Here is a 22,218-nt window from a genome sequence, read left to right as displayed (position 1 = left end):
AGCAGCTTTATTCATAATTACCAAAACTTGGAAGCAACCAAGATGTCCTTCAGTAGGTGAATGGATCAATAAACTGTAATACATCCAGACAATGGAATATTATTTAGTGCTAAAAAGAAATCAGTTATCAAGCCATGAAAGAAACTTAAGTGTGTTTTACCAATCTGAAAAGGCTACATACTGTATGATTCCAACTACATGACATTCTGGAAAAGGAGAAATTATGGAGACAGGAAAAAGATCAGTGGTTTCAGGGTGTTGGGAGGTGGGGTGAGGGATGAATAGGCAGAGCACAGAGGATTTTAGGGTAGTGCAAAATACTCTGTAGGACATTATAATAATGGATACATGTCATTACACATTTGTCCAAACCCATGGAATATACAACACCAATAGTGAACCCTAACGTAAACTATGGACTCTAACTGATAATGATGTGTTTGTCAGTTGTAACAAATGTACCACTCTGGGGAGTGATGTGGATAACCGGGAAGGTTATGCATTTGGGGCAGGGAACATATGGAAAATCTCTGTATCTCCCTCTCAATTTTGCTGTGAACCTAAAACCTGCTTTTAAAAATAGTCTAAAAAAAATCTTTCCTAACCAAAAAATCTAAAAAAACCAACCTAACAGATCTCCCCACCTCCTGTCTTGCCCTCCTCCAGTCAGCTTACCATGCCACTGGCTTCCAGGTAATCTGTTGAGCAGTAAATCTGATCATGACCCTCTCAGCATAAAAGCCTTCAGTGCCTTCCTATTGCCCAGAGAGTGTGTGGGGGGTGTCTCCAAATGTTTCTGAGCACGCACTCCCGATTTATGTATGTATTTATTTGTAAATTATATGCAGGTAGTGTTGTACTGATACATTATATAGGATATAAATATGCCAAAATAGATTTTTAAAAGGATGAGATAAGATTAATAATAATAGATACTTCACTATTTTCTTCCCACACCCCTAGTAGACTGTTTTGTGCACTACACTTTAGGTGTCAGTCGCCTAGAACGATGCTACTCAAATTATATTATGTGCTCACAAATCATCTGGGGAACTTGTTAAAATGCAGATTCTGATTCAGTAGGTCTGGGGATGGGGCTTGAGTTTCTGCAGTTGGAATGAGCTCTCAGGTGATGCTGCCGTTACTGGCCCAGGGAACGCACTACTAGTAGCAAGAACCTGGGGCACACAGTCCAAACTCATTAGAATGTCGTTAGAAACACCATCAGCTGGCCTCTGCTACTTTAGTTATTTGTGATCTAGACATAGCATAAATTTGCAGGTTCTCCAAACGTGCCATGTGGTTTTGTCAGTTGGTGCTCATGCTTCTTCCTTTGCCAGGAATGCTCTTCTCTTTCTCTCCCCATCCTGGCAAACACCAGGGATTGTTGAAGACTCGGTTTGAGGCTAAACCATCCCGAAGAAGTTTTTAAAAATGACTTTCCCTCTGCCACACCCATTCTCCTTGCCTCCCCCGCCCCTACATACAAGTAGACTGAGGTGCCCCAGGCCAACGGGAACACCCATTATCTGTGCCCTCCCTAAATTCTAACAGAATGCACTTGAAAGACTTCGTTACACTGTTGTTATATGTCTGTCACGGACATGTTAACACGTCTGAGTCTCCTTGGCATCAGTGCTTTTGGCAAGAAGGGAAGAGGAAGCTTGAGGGGGCAGAGGGAGACGGCAGGCCCAGGCAGGCCAGGGACAGCTTGGCTGACCCCAAGGGAGCTCTGGAGACGGCCTTTATAGCCACACAGCAATCAGTCATTGCACGTGGGTGCAGCTCCCGACTGCTGGGCAGGCCCTGGGCGCTGGTCCCTGTCTGTCCACAACACTCCTAACCTTTGCTGCAGCAGCTCTTCCTGTAAGGGGGATCTGGACAGAGCATCACAGTGTTCGCCTAAATATCTCTCCCCTTTTCCTAGGACTCCAGCTCCCTTAGGTCAGGGATATGGTTAATCAGTTGTTGTATCCTGAGGTCCAGGCAGAATGCTGGCACACAGTGGCGCTCAATAGACAGTGCCTGCAAATGTCAGACAGACCAGTGTGGTCACCCTAAGTGAGGTGTACAAGACAGTCCTTCGGGGCATGGGAAGAAAATATGAGGAAGTTCTACTTACATATTTTAAACCTCCCCCTTTGATTCTACGTACATATGTTAGTACAGTATTACATATGTGTTTCATAAATAAACATAAATAAATGAGATGCTCAAACATTTTTTGTAGAGGTACACAATCACTAGTTGTAAGGAGACCAGTGGTCTGGAGCAGTTGTTGGCATTTTTGGTAAAGTTTGACTGGAACACAGCAGCGCCCATTTGTTTATGCATCTTCTATGGCTTCTTTTGTGCTACGACGGCAGAGTTGAATAGTTGAGGCAGAGATTGTATGGCCCGCAGCACGTAAGACACTTCCTATCCAGGCCTTCACAGTTTGCTCCTTCCTGGTCTGGGGGATACTGCTGTTAGTGTGTTGACTGCGGGTGACCCTTACCCTTCAATTTCTGCTGAACCACGTGTCCAGCGATAATAATGAAACCCTAAGTTATTGCAGGGTGGGGCCTCATGGTTAGCAGCAGTTTGCTTCTCAGATGCTGTGAGAGGGACAGCTATTTGTTTCCCAGTATCCTTTCTCCCCTTCTTCCTTAGTAATAGCTAGGCACATGAATGCCTAGAATAAAGACTGCATTTTCTAGCCCTTGTTGCAGTTACTAGGACCATTGAAGTCTGGTCAGTGGAATGTTGCGTGCAGCTTCCAGGGGTGGCCTTAAAGGGAATGGTCACGTTCTTATTCCCTTCCTCCTTTGGCTGGCTGGAATGGAGATAAGATGGCTGGAGTCTGAGCAGCCATCTTGCACTATGAGGTGGGACATGTTGACGATATTATAGCAGCAGCTTAGTAAGAGGAGGCCAGCTCCCTGCCAATGATATGAAGCCATCAAAGCAGTTCTGGATTCCCACTTCCATATTCTTTTACATGCAAGAGAAATAAGTTTCTATATTGTTCAAGCCATTGTTAGTTGTGAATCCTAAAGAGTTTCTTTTTACCCACAATTGAACATAATTCTAACTGATTTGGATAATCTGTCATTGAGCAGTCCCCCAAAAGTTTCCCATTTTAGATTATGTGACATTTCTTCTAGGAGGTGCTTTGTCCAAAAAAATCTGAGTTATTTTAACTAAAGAACTAACGTTCACAACTCTGTGAACATCACTGAAGCAGTTGTGCATTGATGAAATTGTGGGGTAATCAGGAAGGGGACACCTGAGCTTGGGCAGCTGAGGGATAACTGTGCAGGGACTCAAATAAAACACATTTGAAAATTTGGGTGCTTTTTTCCTTAAAAGAGATATGTTCTTAATAGTTCTATTTGTGTGTGTTTTCCCTTTTCTTCAGAGACTTGACTTGTATAAATAATTCTTGAGTATTTTTTTTTTTAACTTATAGAAGTTTTTCTAAGTAAATACTCTAATTACTCAGCTAAGTGATAAATGTTTTCCTGGAACTGCCTAACTTTATTATGCAGCACCCAAGAACAATCACTTAGATTTTACAACACCCTTAATAAAGAATTAATTGAGTACATCTTTTTGACTAGAGTAATTTATTTAGAGTTAGAATTTTTGAAGAAAGTAATTTTTATTTGTGCTCACAACAAAGTAATTAGTGACAGTCATTTTCCTTAAAAGAAGGGTTTTGAAAGAGCATTTTTTTTTAAAGGTATCATTTATTATGGAAGAGCGTATGAGAGGAACCCTTTGTCCAGGACAATAGTCTTTTAGCCTTGTTAGTGTCTTATTCTGTATAAATGCGCCTAATTGTTACAGTTGCTAAACAGAACCCATCCTACTGAGTGTGATCATTTAGCTGTGAGGAGGCATAATAGCAGTTGCATCCAAAATTTGCAGCAATTTTACATATTCTTTCTGCAGAATTTTTTTTCTTGTTGCCAAAGGCGCGGAGGAAGTGCTGCTGTTTCCCCCATTGTCAGGGGCAGCTGTCTGTCTGAGCTGAGGCTGCACACCCACCAACCAGGCAGATGGTGGATGGGAGCTGAGGCATGTCTTCTGTGCACAGAACCCACTTTGCTGGCTTTGGGGAGTGCAGCTGCCACGCTCTTAGGATGGTGACAGTGAAGGAGACAGCGTCCGCATTTCAGGAGCCCTTGTATAGAGAGCCATGTGCATTGAAAGGGTGCTTGGGGTCTTTGGAGCATTGAATAGGCACTTGCATATTCAAACTGCCAGAGCTGTGTGAAAATATGAATTCCTATTAATTAGAATTTTGGATAGGAATCAGGCAGGAGGTGTGTTGCAAGGCTGAGGGGAAACCGTTCTGCCAGATCTGCATGTTAATGTGTTCCTGCTGGAGAGGCCAGCCCAGGGCCCTGCAGCCTGCTTAATAACCCCAGGTTTCTAAGACATGATTCACTCCTCTTCCTCCACCTGTATGATCCTTTACGCTAATCAAAATCCTTCCTAAGTCAGGCCCCCGGCAAAGATTCAGTTGTCTGGGGGAGGGATGGAGGGCGGGGAAGGAATTTTCACTCGGCATGAGGTGGAAGAAACTTCCATGACCCTGCTGCTGTGACCTGGACCTCCAAAGAGGGTGGTTCAATGAGGAAACCAACCTGTGGACCACGGCCATGACCTTGTGTTTCCTTACCGTCAAGTCTAGGCCACAAGGCTTGACTTCAGCTCTGTTATTCCTTCTGTACCCTACCTTCTGTCCTGTCCACTGTCCTCTAAAGTGGACATTCAGCTTTAACCCAGATATATATTTCAACAACAGCTTTACTGAGTTTAATTCAGTTGTAATTGAATTGTATTTTTATATCATACAATTCGCCCATTTTAAAGAATACAATTCAGTGGTTTTTAGCATATTCACAGATATGTGCAACCATTACCAGACTCCATTGTAGAATAGTTCATCACCTCAAAAAAGTTCATTACCTCCACCCTTTAGCTATTATTTCCTATGCTCCTCATCCCTCCTCTGCTTGAAGCAATCACTAATCTACCTTCTGTCTCTATAGAACCAGATATTCTTATGCGTGAGTAGTTTGGGGGTGTGATGGAGAGTGTATCTGTGTGGGTCTGTGCATAGGGTGAGGCCAAGAGGAGAGGCTAGGGAAAATTTCCAGAACAGATGAGAAACTAGCCCTGGCACGTAAAGGCATTCAGCTTAGTTTCCATCTCTTGAAATCAAAGCAATCTACTTCTACTCTTATCTCAAGCTGAAATAGTATCCTATCACTAAGTCTTGGTCAGTCTTAATAGCTTACCTAATCAGAATATGTTGTGAAAGTGAATTTTATATTTTACACCATACCTGAAGCAGATTCCACAATTTTGTTTGGTTTAGCAATATTGTATGTGTTCCACTCACATTCTGGAACTGACGCATCAAAGGCTGGCCGGTCAATCCGAAAGTGGTAATAGTGTTAACTCATATTTGAGGAGATCAAGATAGAATTTGCATCTGATAAGTATCAGGACAGGATTTTACTACCTTTTGAGAGTTTTGATAGTTTGTCATTTACTTCACTATTTTTCGAATCTCTGACCCTAACAGTTCCATTCCCCATCTGCCGTACCTCTCACTCATCACTACCCACACCAGCCAGCATAAACATTTTTATGAAAGACATATAGGTTCAAAGAATTTGGAGCTGGAAAGGATTTTAGGGATAATTTAATCAAAGCCACTCGTATTAGTCAGCTTCAGGCTGCCGTAACAAAATACCAGAGACAGGGTGGCTCAAATAACAGAAATTTATTTTCTCACAGTTCTGGAGGCTGGAAGTCTGAGATCAGGGTGCCAGAATGACTGAGTTCTGGCGAGTTCTCTTCCTGGCTTGGACATGACACTGTCTTGTTGTGTCCTTATATGGTGGGAGTCGGGGGGTTAGTGCTTGCACATATAAATTTGAGGGGACACAGTTCAGTCCAAAGCACCACTCATTATATTTTTCCTCATGTTACCCTGAAATTAAAGTATCTATTTTAGAGAATTCACTACATTTCTGGAGTTGTAGATCTAATGAAGATCAAAAATATGTTTGCAGCTCCCTGCTTTGCAGCATTATTGTCAGTTCTTGAAGGTTCCTGGTTGCTTAGATTGATGGATCTGGAAGATGATTCTTGGAAGTTATGCCAGAGCAGAAGTGAAAAATGAAGATGCAGTGAAAATCTTGGAGGTGGGACCAGAGGAATCTTTGGAGCTATGGCACAGAGAGAACGAAGCAGATGGGGACTCTGAAGGGAGGGTTGTCCTCCTGAGGGACCGGGTGGAATGCTGGAGTACGATTTCAGGTGGGAATAACCTGAGAGGGGCTGAAGAGGAGGAACCGTCCAGGAATGAGACCGTCTTTACAAGGTCCGTTTGCAGTGGAAGCGTGAATACCTGGGCGTGAGTCTCCTCATTCTCTCACAGGCTGGTTCCTTCTCCACCAAAGGTGAAAAGTAGGTGATGCCAGAGTGGGTGTTCTCTGCCAGCTGGGGCAGCAAGTTAGTCCTGGCCGTTATTTGGAAATCGTTTCTGGAGTGACACCTCAGTGGCTTTGGTCTCAATGCCTTTTGTCTGTGAGAAAAATGCTCTACTATTGAAGACTGGGGATGACACCAGTGCAGGTGAGACACAAGCCCGATCTTGGTGATCATTAAAGCCAGCAAACTAGGACACTGACCCACAGTTTACCCCTTCGTATGAAAATAAGAGATAGCCAGAATTTCCAGTGAAAGGACTCTTAGATTATATGCTTTAGAATTCAAATTCAATTTTTTTTTTCTTTAGGACAATTTGCTACCTTAATTCTATATTTATAGAAAAAGATATATGAAGCAGGCAATGGTTATTCAGCAGAGGATATGTTTAAATAGAGTATCAAGTTCTCTTGGTGTGTTTAGGGAGATTGGGATTGACACATACACACTACTATATATAAAATAGATAACCAATAAGGACCTACTGTGAAGCATAGGGAACTCTACTCAATATTCTGTAATGACCTATATGGGAAAAGAATCTAAAAAAGAGTGGATATGTATATATATATATGTATAACTGATTCACTTTGTTGTACACCCGAAACTAACACAACATTGTAAATCAACTATACTCCAATAAAAATTTTTCTAAAAAGTTCTCTTGGTGCATATAAATATGATGTACTCCACAAAGATGAAGCTAACATACAACATAGAGGTCACATCTCTGTGAACAGCAAGGTGCACTTGCTGTGTGAGGACACCAGACAGTGGCAATCTGTCCATCTGCTGACATGGAGAGGAGGAGCTAATAGGTATTTTTTCAGCTGAACCGTGAGAACACTGACCTGCAGAAACCCCCAAGGAGAGGTGTTGAACTCAGAGGTGCATTTCAGCTGTTTTGGGTGGGGGTGGGGGGGGTTGAGTTGTTACCAGCATATGTAATACATTAAAAAAAAATAGATCGTAAACATTGGTTTGGAAAGAGTCTACTTAAATGATGTCGTGGAACTGTCAAGAAAGGTAGAGTTCATTTACTTCGTGGAAACCATGTAATATTGTTAACTCTAATGATGTTTTATAATCATTGACACTTAACACATAGGAGATAAAACACATTTGCTGGACGGTCTTAATAGATATTTGCATAAATGGCAAATATGTGCCACAGCATTCTTTAAATGTTGGTTTTTACGCTGAGTACTAAAATTGCTCACTTGTTAACTTTATGACTGAAATATCCAGTTAAGTGAACCAGCAATTCAGTTTCTCTTTGGCTCAGGAAATGGCTCCCTCTTTTCACATTAGCACATGGCTGTTTTGGAAGTGGCTGACTATTTTCACTGCGCTCGCGGTGACCTAAACCATACACCCACACTGTCTTGCTTCCTGACTGATGGAAGTGGGGTGTGTGTGTGTGTGTGTGTGTGTGTGTGCGCGTGTGTTCGTGTTGTGAGTGTATGTGAGAGACAGACAGACAAAAACAAAGACAAAGAAGAGAGAGACTGAGATGGAAAGAATCTTTCCCTGAGTGAGTTTTTGAATCATTTTCAGGAGATTTGTATGTCATTTTCCCATTGTTTGGTTTTATTTTTTTTAAACCATTTTTAGTGCTATGGATGGCTGTGTCATTTTTGTTATTGTTGTTGAGCTACAAGGAAAACATTGGCAGTTCTGACAAGATCATGAAGCCAGAAGAATTTCTTGAGGAAAATATTCTCATGTGTTATGTAAGAACTTTCTCATTTCGTTTTCTTCATAAAAGGACTCAACTCAATTGGTTTTGAAGCTCCCATAAACATTTGTTATTTGAAGAAAAATACAAAATGAAGACTGTCTACTTAAAAATGCTCATCAGCAAATATTTGTTGACTGTCTACTCTGGGCAATGTATTGCATTAGGTGTTCTGAGGCTTCAGGATGAATCACATGAATAAGACACAGAAACATGCACATGGTGTTTCCTTTGCATTGTTTCCAAAAGGATTTACAGTGGGAATCTCATGGAGTAATTGATTGTCTTTATAAGTGAATTCTACAGTATATGCATAGAGTGATACAGATAGTCTCCAATTTAGGATGGATTGGGTTCCAAAACTCCATTTGAAAATTAGTTGTTTGGTGGCCAGAAAGCATTTCCCTATACCAAAAATTTTATATAGGGCAGGTTCCTAAGTTTGTCCATAAGAATTTCTTTAGCTCATAAATTTAAGTCCAAATTAAGATATAAACTGAAATTTTAACTCCTCTTCAGGAGTACCTAACCTGCTTTTATAAGATTTAAGGGACTCAGTGACCAGACCTGCCCCTGGGGTATGAAGGAGTCCTAGGTTTTGTGGGGCACCTGTCTGTATAAGCAATTTGTGTTGTACAAAATTCAGAGTGTCAGTGCTATCCTGATGGGCAGGTTCATCTGATCATGTGGAAAAAAAAGCCATACTGGCCAGCAGAGACTATACATTTGCCAGGCTTCCCTCTGAGAACCAGGGAAAGCTAGGGAACCCTGGGGTGACCCTTGTAGGTGTGAGTTCTGGAGCTCCTTGGGGCAGCTGGTAGACCCCACAATGTACAAAAGCAGTAGAGTTTTGAGGAGCCCCCAGAAGGTGGGAAATGTAGACTGGGGCACACACAGGTCCTGGTCCAGGCTCAGAGTACCTGCCCAGTTGGCACTGCCAGTTTTGGCCTGTCCCAGACACCAGAAGGGACTCTAAAGAACATAAGCCCCTGAGTCCCGGGTTCTGGGCAAGGCCCCCTGCTTGCCCGAGTTAAAGAGTGATAATGTCAGTGACAATATTTCTATGGGAAAGTGCATTATTAGCCTCAATTCAGAGCACTAGTAACACATTTCTGATATACCTGGCACATTGTAGGTGCTCATTTATATTTGCTGAATGAATAAGTATATGGTTTGAGGATGGAGTACTCCTTCATACACCGGGGTAGATTGAGCATATTGTTGCCCAAGTTTGCCTAAGAAAAGGCACCTCTGTGGATGGGTCACTGCTCAGTTGTCCTGCTTTAGGAAGTGAGGGTTAACTGTAATATGTGGGTTAGAACTTGTACCATCAGACCTGGATGGCATGTTTCAGTTCTTTGCTAGACATGGATGAAAGATTGACAAGTCACAGTTTGTCTTTATAGTTGTTATACTTCTGAAGATTTATAGATGGAAAATACTGCAGTTTTCAGAGAAGAGGTAAGTGCCTTAATCACATTTATTCAATTTAGTTACAATTGAGATGAGACTTAACATTTCTGACACTTAGTTCAGCACCAGCTGTTAAACCCAAAGTGAAAATGTGGACAACAAATAATTTTTCCCAATAATAATTTATAAAAAGATAATTCAGACATTCTTTACTGACCTGCAGAGAAAGTCTTGGCATTGCTGAATAATTCTAAGTTCAACTAGGAGTCAATATAGCAATTGCCTCTTGAGGCTTTTCTTCGTAGAGTAGTAAGTACTTAAATTCTGCACATACTGACTTGAATGACGCCCCTCCAGATGCTCAGGATGGCGTGTGGTATGTGGCTATGGCACTGCAACCCCCCCAGAGCGGTCCCCCGTGCCATCCTCTGTACCCGTGAGAAGGCAGTTGGGCATATTCATTATGCCTTTATTGCTCTGCTGAGACAACCACCTGTATGTCTAGTTTGTCAAAAGTGTGTGGGGTAGAGGGTCACTTTATCTGATAGAAAGGTATTTTCTTTTGTTGCCTCAATGACATTCAGTGGCAGAAATAACCACTCAGTATAGTTAGTGATTGTAAGGTACTTTGTACAGTAAATCCTTTACTGGAACAATAGCAAAGAGTTTCAATACAACTCCACAAAAGAACTGGGGTGAGTGGTTTTAGGATTAATGGGGACTTATCACAGGATGGGTCAGAAGACCTTTTGGTCCTGGGCTCACGTTTACAAAGGGTCTGGAAATTTACATTTTTGACATTATCCTCAAATGTGGCTACACGTAGTCACAGGGCTACATTGCCAAGACCGAACATTGAAACTATGCTGTTATTTTCGTAACCCTGTGTGGCATTTAATCATATCTGATTACATTGAGAACCTCAGACAGTGGAAGTGATCCAGTGATCCCACAATCACTGGGAGGCCCTGACAAGCTTCCACAGTCTTACTCTTTCCACATGCATAACCTTCCACTTTCTGCTGGAGGAATGAAAGGAGCCAATGGCTTTTTTTTTTTTTTTTTTTTTTTGAGCCAATGGCTTTTTATTTTCAATCTAGACACATGAAATGGCAAAGCTAACATGATAAGTGCAGGGGCCTGACACCAGGCCTATTCACTCGTTCACTCACTGAACAAATGTTGATGAGTGGCCAGATGGACCCGAGAAGGAGTCCAGGCTCGGCTGGCATGCTGCCCCTCTGAGGCTCAATTTCTGAATTTGTTAGGTGGGACCAACACTTTGTTAGTACTTGCCTCCAAGGTTATTGTAGGGACCAAATGAGGTAATGCGTTAAGGGAGCAGCACAGGCCTGACATAAACTAGGGGCTCAGGAAAAGCTAGCTGCTGTTATTAGTAGCATGACTTTATACTACACCATGGGTTAGGGTGTTATGCCAGGAGCTGGGAGCAACAGGTGGAGGAAACACGTCCCTGTCCTCTAGAGGGTTGTGGTCTAGGGTGACAGAGAAGCAGTTGCAAATTCAGTGTGATAGGGACCATACCTGGCATGTGTGCAAGCAGCAGGGACCACAGAAAGAGGCAATGTTCAACTCTACCTTGGGTGTAGAGAGAGGTTCACAGATGTCAGGGAAAACCTAGATTCTTATCTCACCCAACCACTCATTAGCTGGGAGACTTGAGGCATATCGTTTGACCCCTAAGTCTCAGTTCCCCAATCTACCAAAAGAGAGGGCAGACTAAGGCATCTCAAAGATTTGCTGAACTGACCGGGTTTCAGAACTGAAGTGGGCTCAGGTGCTTTCCATGATGTAAGTCAGAAGTCTGACTTTGTTACCGATTCATCATTATACCTTGAAAAAAATCCTACGATGCTTGACTTCGTTTCCTCAGGGCCTCAAAGTTAGTTAATTTCTGTTTTTAATACACTTTGAAAACAAAATGCCTGATGCCACATGTGGGCAAATTTCAGGGCCCCTCTCCACCTGCTCTGTCTCTCTCAGTGATACTCCAGCCCTAAAGGAGCTGGAGCAAGGCTTCCCGCAGGCCTCTCATTGATGTCTGACCTCTCTTCTACCAGGAACTGTTTCTGTCATCCATCAGAGTCAGGGAATGTTCATGACCAGATGAGTGTCCGTACCCTCAGCCATGTGTTAGGAAGGGTTTTCTTTTTAGCATGTTCCATAAATCCCCCTGGCAAATACTGAAGCAAAAATTACAATAAACAGAGTTGCTAATCTATTTTCCACACAAGATGTCTTAAAACCCCCATGCCAGACTTCCCTGGTGGGGCAGTGGTTAAGAATCCGCCTGCCAATGCAGGGGACACAGGTTTGAGCCCTGGTCCAGGAAGATCCCACATGCCGCAGAGCAACTAAGCCCATGCGCCACAACTACGGAGCCCACGTGCCAGAACTACTGAAGCCAGTGCTCCTAGAGCCCGTGCTCGGCAACAAGAGAAGCCACCGCAATGAGAAGCCTGCGCACCACAACGAAGAGTAGCCTCCGCTCGCCGCAACTAGAGAAAGCCCGCGTGCAGCAACAAAGACCCAACGTAATAAAAAATAAATGTAAAAAAAAACCCAAAAAAACACCCATGCCTATTGATTTATTTATGTGTCCCTTGTGCTGTGCCTTCATCCAACCACAAGTAGGTGGTTCACTCGTGGTGCACTTCTGGGAAAGGAGAGGCTGGATACCAAGAACCTTGGGCTTCTCTGTTGCATTATGTGTGCCCTGAAAGATGTCAAGACCAACTATATATCAGAAATGGTTAGGTGTTAGCTCTCCGAACTGAGTGGAAAATACAAAATTGTCCCTATAAAACTTGTATTGCTCTATAGAGGAAAATTCCTTCTTCATAGCTTGATAAAACTTAATGCTAAAATAATGCAATATTAAAAATGTATACATCGTCCTTAGAAAACAATCTGGAGGACCATGCATAATAACAAATCAAAAAGTTCACCCAGTCTTGGTTTAGTGCCCAGAGAGCTGCACAAACAATAATACCTGCCCCCTCTGCCACCACTCCCCCTAAGTAGGCTGAAACAGAGGTGTTGTAAGATAGGGTAGAATCACACACGGTGCAGCTTACTGGAAATGACGTGGTGACCAGAGTCTCTCTCACCCAGAGAAAGTTCTGGGAAATAAACCTAGCCAACGGTTCTACCATTGTTAGAATATTATAATAATGATATATATATATGATAATGATACAGAAATCCCATTTAAACATATGGTCTGTAGAGTATCCCTGAGGATGATATAATCTTTATATTGTTGAAGGGACTTGCTTCCTTTTCTCTCTCCACCCCTCCTCCCTTTCTTTCCCTTTTGTGTGTGTAGGGAAATAACCTTTTCAATCAGAGTGGAGTAAGGAGTGCCATGAAATACATTTTTTAAAAAAACATGTTAAGTGAATAGTAAAATCTATCCTGGCTCATTTCTATGGTGAAAGAAATGGACAGGTCCGGTAGCCATCAGATCATACACCCATTATTTTATGACTTAGTTTTAAAATGCAGTTGTTCAATGTAAAGGTCTAAGTTGTAAAGTAAATCTATCCTGAAATTTTCATTACATCTACATTACAAAATTCAGAATTTTAAACGATCCATAAAATTGGCGAAATCATTCATTAAGCACAAAGCAAGCGCTTTGTAGTGAACACTCATTTTGAAGTTTCAGCATCTTGGATTGTTAAAGACAGAAATACTGCTTAATTTGAGAACAACTTCTATGTTGAACGTATATTTTGCAGTACGTGACTTAAAATTTCCAGCTAATACTGAGGTGTTTCTGATAATTATACTTTATTTTGACTGTGCAGAATTTAACTGAATTGAGAAGAGGCTAAGTTAATTAGTTCCTTTTCTAATAGACTTTTAAATAGCATATTTTGCAGTACTTGACTTAAAATTAAATAAAGCTGCCTACAGCGACAAAACTATAGTTTCCTGCTTTGCAAATTGATTCCCTTTAAATCTGCTTGTTCATTCATTCACTCATTTATTCATTCATTCATGATTCTTGGAATGACCTTAAATCAAAACAAGAGCACAATATTTAGGTGAGTAAAAGTGATTTCTCTAAGAGCTGAATTCAAAAGGTCCAGACATTTATCCTTCTGGCTGTCCAGTCCCACCTGAGGATAGAACTTGAGGGTCCTTTATAAGTATGTAGATCATACAGCCCTTAGACTGTCTTTTCTAAATATCATTAGTCGCAGCCAACCTTTGGGAGGTGCTGGAGAAAAGACCAGACTCGCTGACGAAGGCTCAGAATGCCGAAGCTCTGCATTGCTGAATGAAGGCAGATCTTCTGACTTTGGCAACTAAGAGAACAGAGATGGCGGTTGAAGACAGCTTAGCAGTCTGAGGAGACGTGGTAGGTTGTAGAGCACAAACCTACAAGGAAGTGGGTCCAGGGGTTTCTGCAGGCCCAGCCAGCAGTTCCTTTAGGGAGCAGCCGGAATGTGTTCCAACCTTGAACAAATGGTCCATTGTCTCCCGAGTTTCATACCACAACACAGTGATTTTCAAAACAAAAAAATTTTTTTTCAGTGGGGAGTTTGCTTTCAAATGAAATTGTATGTAGAACCCTCGTGTATGAAATAGCAAAAGCAAGAGCAAAGCATTGCTTTGGTTGAAACAAGGTGGAAGGCCTGGTACAGAAGGGGTTTGGGACAGGAAAGTTCTTGAAGCAGGTCTGCCAATCACTTACCACAGTCAAGAAGCTTTAGTAATATTCTCATGGATTATTCCATTCTCTGTTCACAGACCAAACTAATGGCGAAATGTAGACTCAGGAAACTGAACAGCATGACCTGCAGTAATTTAATGATGACTGAGTGAATTTTGGAGACTGTCTAGCAAAATTGATGGTTTTATTTGCGTTGTGGTTAAGGTAGTAGTTAATTGGCAGTGCAGTGAAGTTGCATCAGATGAGACTTCAAATATACGTGCTCAGCCAAAAAAAAAAAAAAAAGCAAACAAACAAAAAAGACTTAGAAAGGAATCCACCAAGAATTATGTAAGATTTATAGGAAGTAAACTATAAAACTTTATTAAATGACAGAAGAGGAAACCTAAATAAATCTTAATGGAATTTTCTTGAGAAATTTGTCAAGCTACTTCTGAAATTTATCTGGAAAAGAAAATGTACAAAACATCCCATGTCACCCTATTGGGCATTAAATGTCCAATTAAGCCTTGGTAATTAAAACAATTCCTAGCTTAGTAATAGATTAGTGGAAGAGAATAGGGAATTCTGAAACTAGCCCATGATAAATGGAGATTCATACAGATTTCAGATGGAATTTTAAATCACTGTGGAAAAAAGGGAATCTTCAATAAATTATGGGCAGATTACTGACTTTCCATTTGGAAAAAATGAATAAAATTAGGGTTTTTCCTCATACCAAAGTAGGCAGTTAAAATAAACTCCAGATGGACCATGGATTTAATTGGAAAAAACAAAGCTATCAAAGAAGGAGCATAAAATACAGGAAACTGCAAAGAAAACAGACATTTGAAAATTACTGCCCACCCTTACACTTCTTCACTCAGGGAAATGAAATTGCGCATTGGGTTTCCTGGAAAACCAGTAATGTCCAGTGGTAGTGAAGATTGGGGAAAACATACACTCTCCTTTATGATTGGTGTGGGTGTGAATTGGTATGGCCTTGGGGGAAAATAATTTTATTGAAGCTGTTATAACTTACAGAAGTTCCACTTAAAGACATTGGTCCCGAAGAAAGACTCGGACATGTATCCAGAGTTTTACATACAAGAACGTTCATTACTGCATTGTTTGTGATAGTGAAAAATTGAAAGCAGTCGGGGAGTGGTTACATAAACTAGGATACCACAGGCTATGCAGCAGTTTTAACCACACAGCAGCTAACAGGAATGAAGTAGATCTGGGTATACTGCCAGGGACAGACTTCCAAGACAGATTTTAAGTGAATGAAGCAGGTTGAAGAACAATATACATGGTATGACACCACTTGTGTAAAAGATTTCACCATGTAATTTCATATTTGTGGACACATATATCTTTTAGATATATTTTAAAAGGTCTGGAAAGGTACATATAAGATTAATTATAGTGTTTTACCTCTGGAGAGGGGAATAATATTGGGTCAGTGGTGATAGTGACAGTGGGATAAGGCTGGTAGTCAAGGAGGACATTGTATTTGGGGTATTATTATGTATATTATCTGGCATAATAAACACAAGAATGTGCTTATTACTTATGCAGTTAAGTGTAATTTATTTTTAAAAAACAAGGGAAAACATCAACTAAAAAGATAATTATCACTTGATTAATTCAGAAAGCTACAAGATTGAGAAATAAAACCAAATATAGTTGAAAAGAGAAGTATTAAAAGCCAGGTAGTGACACAAGGTCCAGGAACTAATTGTGCCATGTGGAGGTAGGCGATGTTTTCGGATTGAGACATAAATATCCCACAGTCCTTCCGTCCTGTGGTCCTCAAGCCAGGAGGATCTAGCAGGGGTCTGAGAATAGACATCCTGACCATTTGTCCTCAATGCAGAGAGCTCTTGTCAGCTCTGAACTTCCTTTAATACTTCCGGGTAAGTGACCTGCAAGGACTTTGGACATGGTCCCTTCCTTACTTAGGCAGCAAACTCACAGAGTACCTGTATCCAGCAGGTACCCTGACAAGATAAATTGTCATCCCTTCTTTCTTTTCTCTTCCCTTATCTGCATGTTGCATGTTTTGAGAATAAGCAAATATTTGAGAAATATTCCGTGATGTACTCTCACATTATTTCAACTTATTTATTCATTTGTAAGGCTGCATGTTGCACAACGTCTGAGGACATAAACACACACTGAATGAGGCCTCCCCTATGGCCCCAGACCCACTCCACGTTGTGCAAATTGGAGGCCCCTCTGTTTCTTGAGAGTAGAGTCCTAAACCACGACTCTTATTACATCGATTACACATCCTAACACTGCCTTGGTTTTCCTTCTTTTTTTTCCCCCCTCTTTTTACAAACACCTGTTGGGAAATTGTTTAATCATGTTTTCGTCTGGGATTTTGGCAATCGGAGTGCTGGAAGAGGAATGCTGTAGACGTGGGGGCTGCAGATTTGTGTTTGGTGTCATGGCAGCACAGAGTGGAGGAACAGGGACCTCTGGCTCACACTTCCCTGTGTCCTGGGAGGTGATTGGCAGCGGGGACATCACGGGCTTTGTTCAGATCTCAGCTCAGTTATTTACCAACTGTGTGACCTTGGGTAAATTCTGTAACTTCTCTAAATCTGCTTTTAGCCGTCTGTGGCTTCACATTAACCACGCCCCCGCCCCCGCCCCAGTGTATTCCCTTGTGAGGAACCAAGATTCAGTTCATTTCCTGGCATTCCCTGATTTTCTTTTTTTTCTTTTTATTATTTATTTATTTATTTTATTTTTGGCTGCGTTGGGTCTTCGTTGCTGCACGCAGGCTTTCTCTAGTTGCGGCGAGAGGGGGCTACTCTTCATTGCGGTGCGTAGGCTTCTCACTGCGGTGGCTTTTCTTGTTGCGGAGCACGGGCTCTAGGCGCGCGGGCTCTAGAGCACGGGCTCAGTAGTTGTGGCGCATGGGCTTAGTTGCTCCGTGGCAAGTGGGATCTTCAGGAACCAGGGATTGAACCCGTGTCCCCTGCCTTGGCAGGCAGATTCTTAACCACTGCGCCACTAGGGAAGTTCCCCCGACTTTCTTTGCTCTCACTGGTCTTTTCCAGTTCCCGCCAGAGGGCATTTCCTTTGCCCATCTTTCCCCAGATCATCCCCAGAGACACTTCTGTTCACTCAGTCCTCCAACTCTGCTCCTCTCTCTATCACCAGTTCTGGTACCACAGTCCTGTCAGAAAATGCTGTCAGCATGTCTGAGGCTAAGTGCTTTGCAGTTGGGGTCAGAACCTGGAATGGAACCAGATCTCCCCACTTTTCATGAACACTTCTTGCTATAGAATGTAACACTCTGTTACATTGCCAGATTCTAGTGCTTTCCACTAGAAAAGCACTAGAATTTCTACTTGTTCCTGGATGATGAAAACATGGATGTTTTGTTCTGTCTTTATGATGAAATGTAGATTTCCTTTGGAAACTATGCTAATTAAAGAATGATTCTCATTTATTAAATTAATTTGAAAACCTTTTTAATTTAAAAAAACGGTATGGATTAGTTTCCTAACCTAAATACCAAACTGTTTGTTGTTACTAGGTCATGTGTTCATTCAGCAGTAAATCCTTGTCTCTGATTTTACTTTTATCAGATTAATACCTCACATTTTTAGGTAGGTAAAATTGTTACTCTTTAAAAAGGGGATTGTCTTCAACTGTTTAGGCTGCTGTAACAAAATACCACAGATCATTAGCTTATAACAACAGCAATTTATTTTTCACAGTTCTGGAGGTTGGGAAGTCCAAGATCAAGGTGTCAGCATGATTACCTTCTAGTGAGGGCCCTCTTCCTGGTTCACAGAGGATGCATTCTTGCTGTGGACATAGCATGAACACATGTTAGAAGGGAGGAGGGAATCTCTCTGGAGACTCCTTCATAAGGGAACTAATACCCTTCATGAGGGCTCCACTCTCAGGACTTAAGTACCTCCTAAAAGCTCCACCTACTGATATATCACATTGGATGGTATCAACATAGGAATTTTGGGGGGATGCAACATTCAGACTGTAACAGGAATTAAGTATTATTTTGAGTGATTATAAAAATAATATATGTCAATGTAAGGAAAATTGGAAATACAGAAAAAATATGAAGAACAAAATAAAAATTACCCAACCTGTCATTCATATAGAGATCACCACTATTCACATATTGGTGATAAGCCTTTTTTGTTTGCACATATATAACATAGTATAAATATACTTTTTAAAATTGGGATTATAATGAGGTTATAGTTTTATAACCAGTTTTTCACAATATAGCATCAAAATTTCTTTTGTCACTAATAATTCGTGTACAGTACAGTTCAGTCTTTCTCTTTTTTATTTTTGCTTTTTGTTCATGTCTAGCACAGCATCTACACCAAGATCATGAAGGTATTCTATTATGCTGTCTCCTAGATTAAACTTTATTATTTAGCTTTATTATTTAATTTTTGTATTTAACTCTATAATCCATCTGAAATTTATTTTTGTGTATGTGAGGTAGGAATCAATAATAATTTGTTTTTCCATATGGATTACCCACTGACCATGTACCATTAACGAAAGGACCATTCTTTTCCCCACTGCACTGGGGCACTTTTGTCATAAATCAAGTAATTGGTTATGTGCAGATCTGTTTCTGGACTCAATTATATTCCATTGGTCCATATATCCTTGCACAAAATTCTCTGTCTTGATAATTGTTGCATTATAATAAGTTGTGATATAATTCTTCATGGAAGTAAACGTTAACTGCAACTCAGAAATTTTGGTATGTTATACTTTTGCTATCATTCGATTCAAAATAGCTTCTAAGTTCATTGTGATTTCTCCTTTGATCCATAGCATTTTTAGAAGTGTTTTGCCTAATTTCTAAACATTTGAGGATTTTAAAATTAATCTTTTTGTGATTGATCTCTAGGTTAATTCCACTGCAGTTAAAAAACATGGTGTGTATAATTTCAATCTTCTCAAAATTATTTGGATATGCTTATAGCCAGGCAAATGTAAATTTTAGTGAATGCTTCACGTGCAATTGAAAAGTATATGAATTTTGTAGTTGTTGGCTGCACTGCTCTCTATATCGTCAGCTCATGTTTAATCATGTTGCTTTAGTTCTCCATATCCTTACTGTTTGTTTGTTTGTTTCTTCTGTTAGCTCCTGAGAGAGGATTGCTAAAATTTCTCACTGTAATTGTAAATTTGTCTATTCCTTTTAGTATTGCCATTTCTCACATTACATATTTTGATACGTAAAATTTTAAGTTGTATCTTTCTGGTGAATTAATTCTTTTATAATTATGAAATGACCTTCTTTATTGCTATTAATGCTTATTGTATTAACATCTGCTTGGTCTGATATAAGTATAGTTACACCAATCCTTTTTTAAAAATTCTTAATCTTATATTTCAGTTCTGAACATTGTAGGCATTGTTATTTTATTTTTTTGGCTGCACCACACAGCTTGCAGAATCTTAGTTCCCCAACCAGGGATCGAGTCCACACCCTCGGCAGTGAAAGAGTAGAGTCCTAACCACTGGACCATCAGGGAATTCCCTAAACCGATCCTTTTTTTTTTTTAAACATCTTTATTGGAGTATAATTGCTTTACAACGTTGTGTTAGCTTCTGCTGTATAACAAAGTGAATCAGCTATATGTAATATATCCCCATATCCCCTCTCTCTTGCATCTCCCTTCTACCCTCCCTATCCCACCCCTCTAGGTGGTCACAAAGCACCGAGCTGATCTCCCTGTGCTATGTGGCTGCTTCCCACTAGCTATCTATTTTACATTTGGTAGTGTAGATATGTCCATGCCACTCTCTCACTTCGTCCCAGCTTACCCTTCCCCCTCCCCGTGTCCTCATGTCCATTCTCTATGTCTGCATCTTTATTCCTGTTCTGCCCCTGGGTTCATCAGAACCATTTTTTTTTTTTTTTAGATTCCATATATTTGTGTTAACATACCGTATTTGTTTTTCTCTTTCTGACTTACTTCACTCTGTATGACAGACTCTAGGTCTAACCACCTCATTACAAATAACTCAACTTTGTTTCTTTTTATGGCTGAGTAATATTCCATTGTATATATGTGCTACATCTTCTCTATCCATTCATCTGTCGATGGACACTTAGGGCTGCTTCCATGTCCTGGCTACTGTAAGTAGTGCTGCAATGAACATAGTGGTACCTGTCTCTTTTTGAATTATGGTTTTCTCAGGATATATGCCCAGTACTGGGATTGCTGGGTCATATGGTAGTTCTATTTTTAGTTTTTAAGGAACCTCCATAATGTTCTCCACAGTGGCTGTACCAATCCACGTTCCCACCAACAGTGCAAGAGTGTTCCCTTTTCTCCACACCTTCTCCAACATTTATTGTTTATAGATTTTTTTGATGATGGCCATTCTGACCAGTGTGAGATGATACCTCATTGTGGTTTTGATTTGCATTTCTCTAATGATTAGTGATGTTGAACATCCTTTCATATGTTTGTTGGCAATCTGTATATCTTCTTTGGAGAAATGTCTATTTAGGTCTTCTGCCCATTTTTGGATTGGGTTGTTTGTTTTTTTGACATGGAGCTGCATGGGCTGCTTGTATATTTTGGAGATAATCCTTTCTTTAATTAAGAGTTAAAGTTGCAATTAACTATTAAGCAATTAATAGTTGCTTCGTTTGCAAATATTTTCTCCCATTCTGAGAGATTTCTTTTCGTCTTGTTTATGGTTTCCTTTGCTGTGCAAAAGCTTTTAAGTTTCAATAGGTCCCATTTGTTTATTTTTGTTTTTATTTCCATTTCTCTAGGAGGTGGGTCAAAAAGGATCTTGCTGTGATTTATGTCGTAGAGTGTTCTGCCTATGTTTTCCTCTAAGAGTTTTATAGTGTCTGGCCTTACATTTAGGTCTTTAATCCATTTTGAGTTTATTTTTGTATGTGGTGTTAGGAAGTGTTCCAATTTCATTCTTTTACATGTAGCTGTCCAGTTTTCCCAGCACCACTTAATGAAGAGGCCGTCCTTCTTTGTCTCTTGTAATAGTCTTTATTTTAAAGTCTATTTTGTCTGATATGAAACTTGCTACTCCAGCTTTCTTTTGATTTCCATTTGCATGGAATATCTTTTTCCATCCCCTCACTTTCAGTCTGTATGTGTCCCTAGGTCTGAAGTGGGTCTCTTGTAGACAGCATATATACGGGTCTTGTTTTTGTATCCATTCAGCCAGTCTGTCTTTCGGTTGGAGCAGTTAATCCATTTACATTTAAGGTAATTATTGATATGTATGTCCCTATTACCATTTTCTTAATTGTTTTGGGTTTGTTATTGTAGTTTTCCTTCTCTTATGTTTCCTGCCTAGAGAAATTCCTTTAGCATTTGTTGTAAAGCTGGTCTGGTGGTGCTGAATTCTCTTAGTTTTTGCTTGTCTGTAAAGGTTTTAATTTCTCCATCAAATCTGAATGAGATCCTTGCTGGGTAGAGTAATCTTGGTTGTAGCCTTTTCCCTTTCATCACTTTAAATATGTCTTGCCACTCCCTTCTGGCTTGCAGAGTTTCTGCTGAAAGATCAGCTGTTAACCTTATGGGGATTCCCTTGTATGTTATTTATGGGTTTTCCCTTGCTGCTTTTAATATCTTTTCTTTGTATCTGATTTTTGATAGTTTGATTAATATGTGTCTCGACGTGTTTCTCCTTGGATTTATCCTGTATGGGACTCTCTGCACTTCCTGGACTTGACTATTTCCTTTCCCATATTAGGCAAGTTTTCAACTATATTCTCTTCAAATATTTTCTCAGTCCCTTTCTTTTTCTCTTCTTATTCTGGGACCCTGATAATTCGAATGTTGGTGTGTTTAATGTTGTCTCAGAGGTCTCTGAGACTGTCCTCAATTCT

Source organism: Balaenoptera ricei, chromosome 7, assembly GCF_028023285.1.
Source record: "Balaenoptera ricei isolate mBalRic1 chromosome 7, mBalRic1.hap2, whole genome shotgun sequence".
NCBI classification, from domain to species: Eukaryota; Metazoa; Chordata; class Mammalia; order Artiodactyla; family Balaenopteridae; genus Balaenoptera; species Balaenoptera ricei.
The sequence above is the reverse complement of the archived record's forward strand: the minus strand, read 5'-3'. Positions refer to the sequence as shown.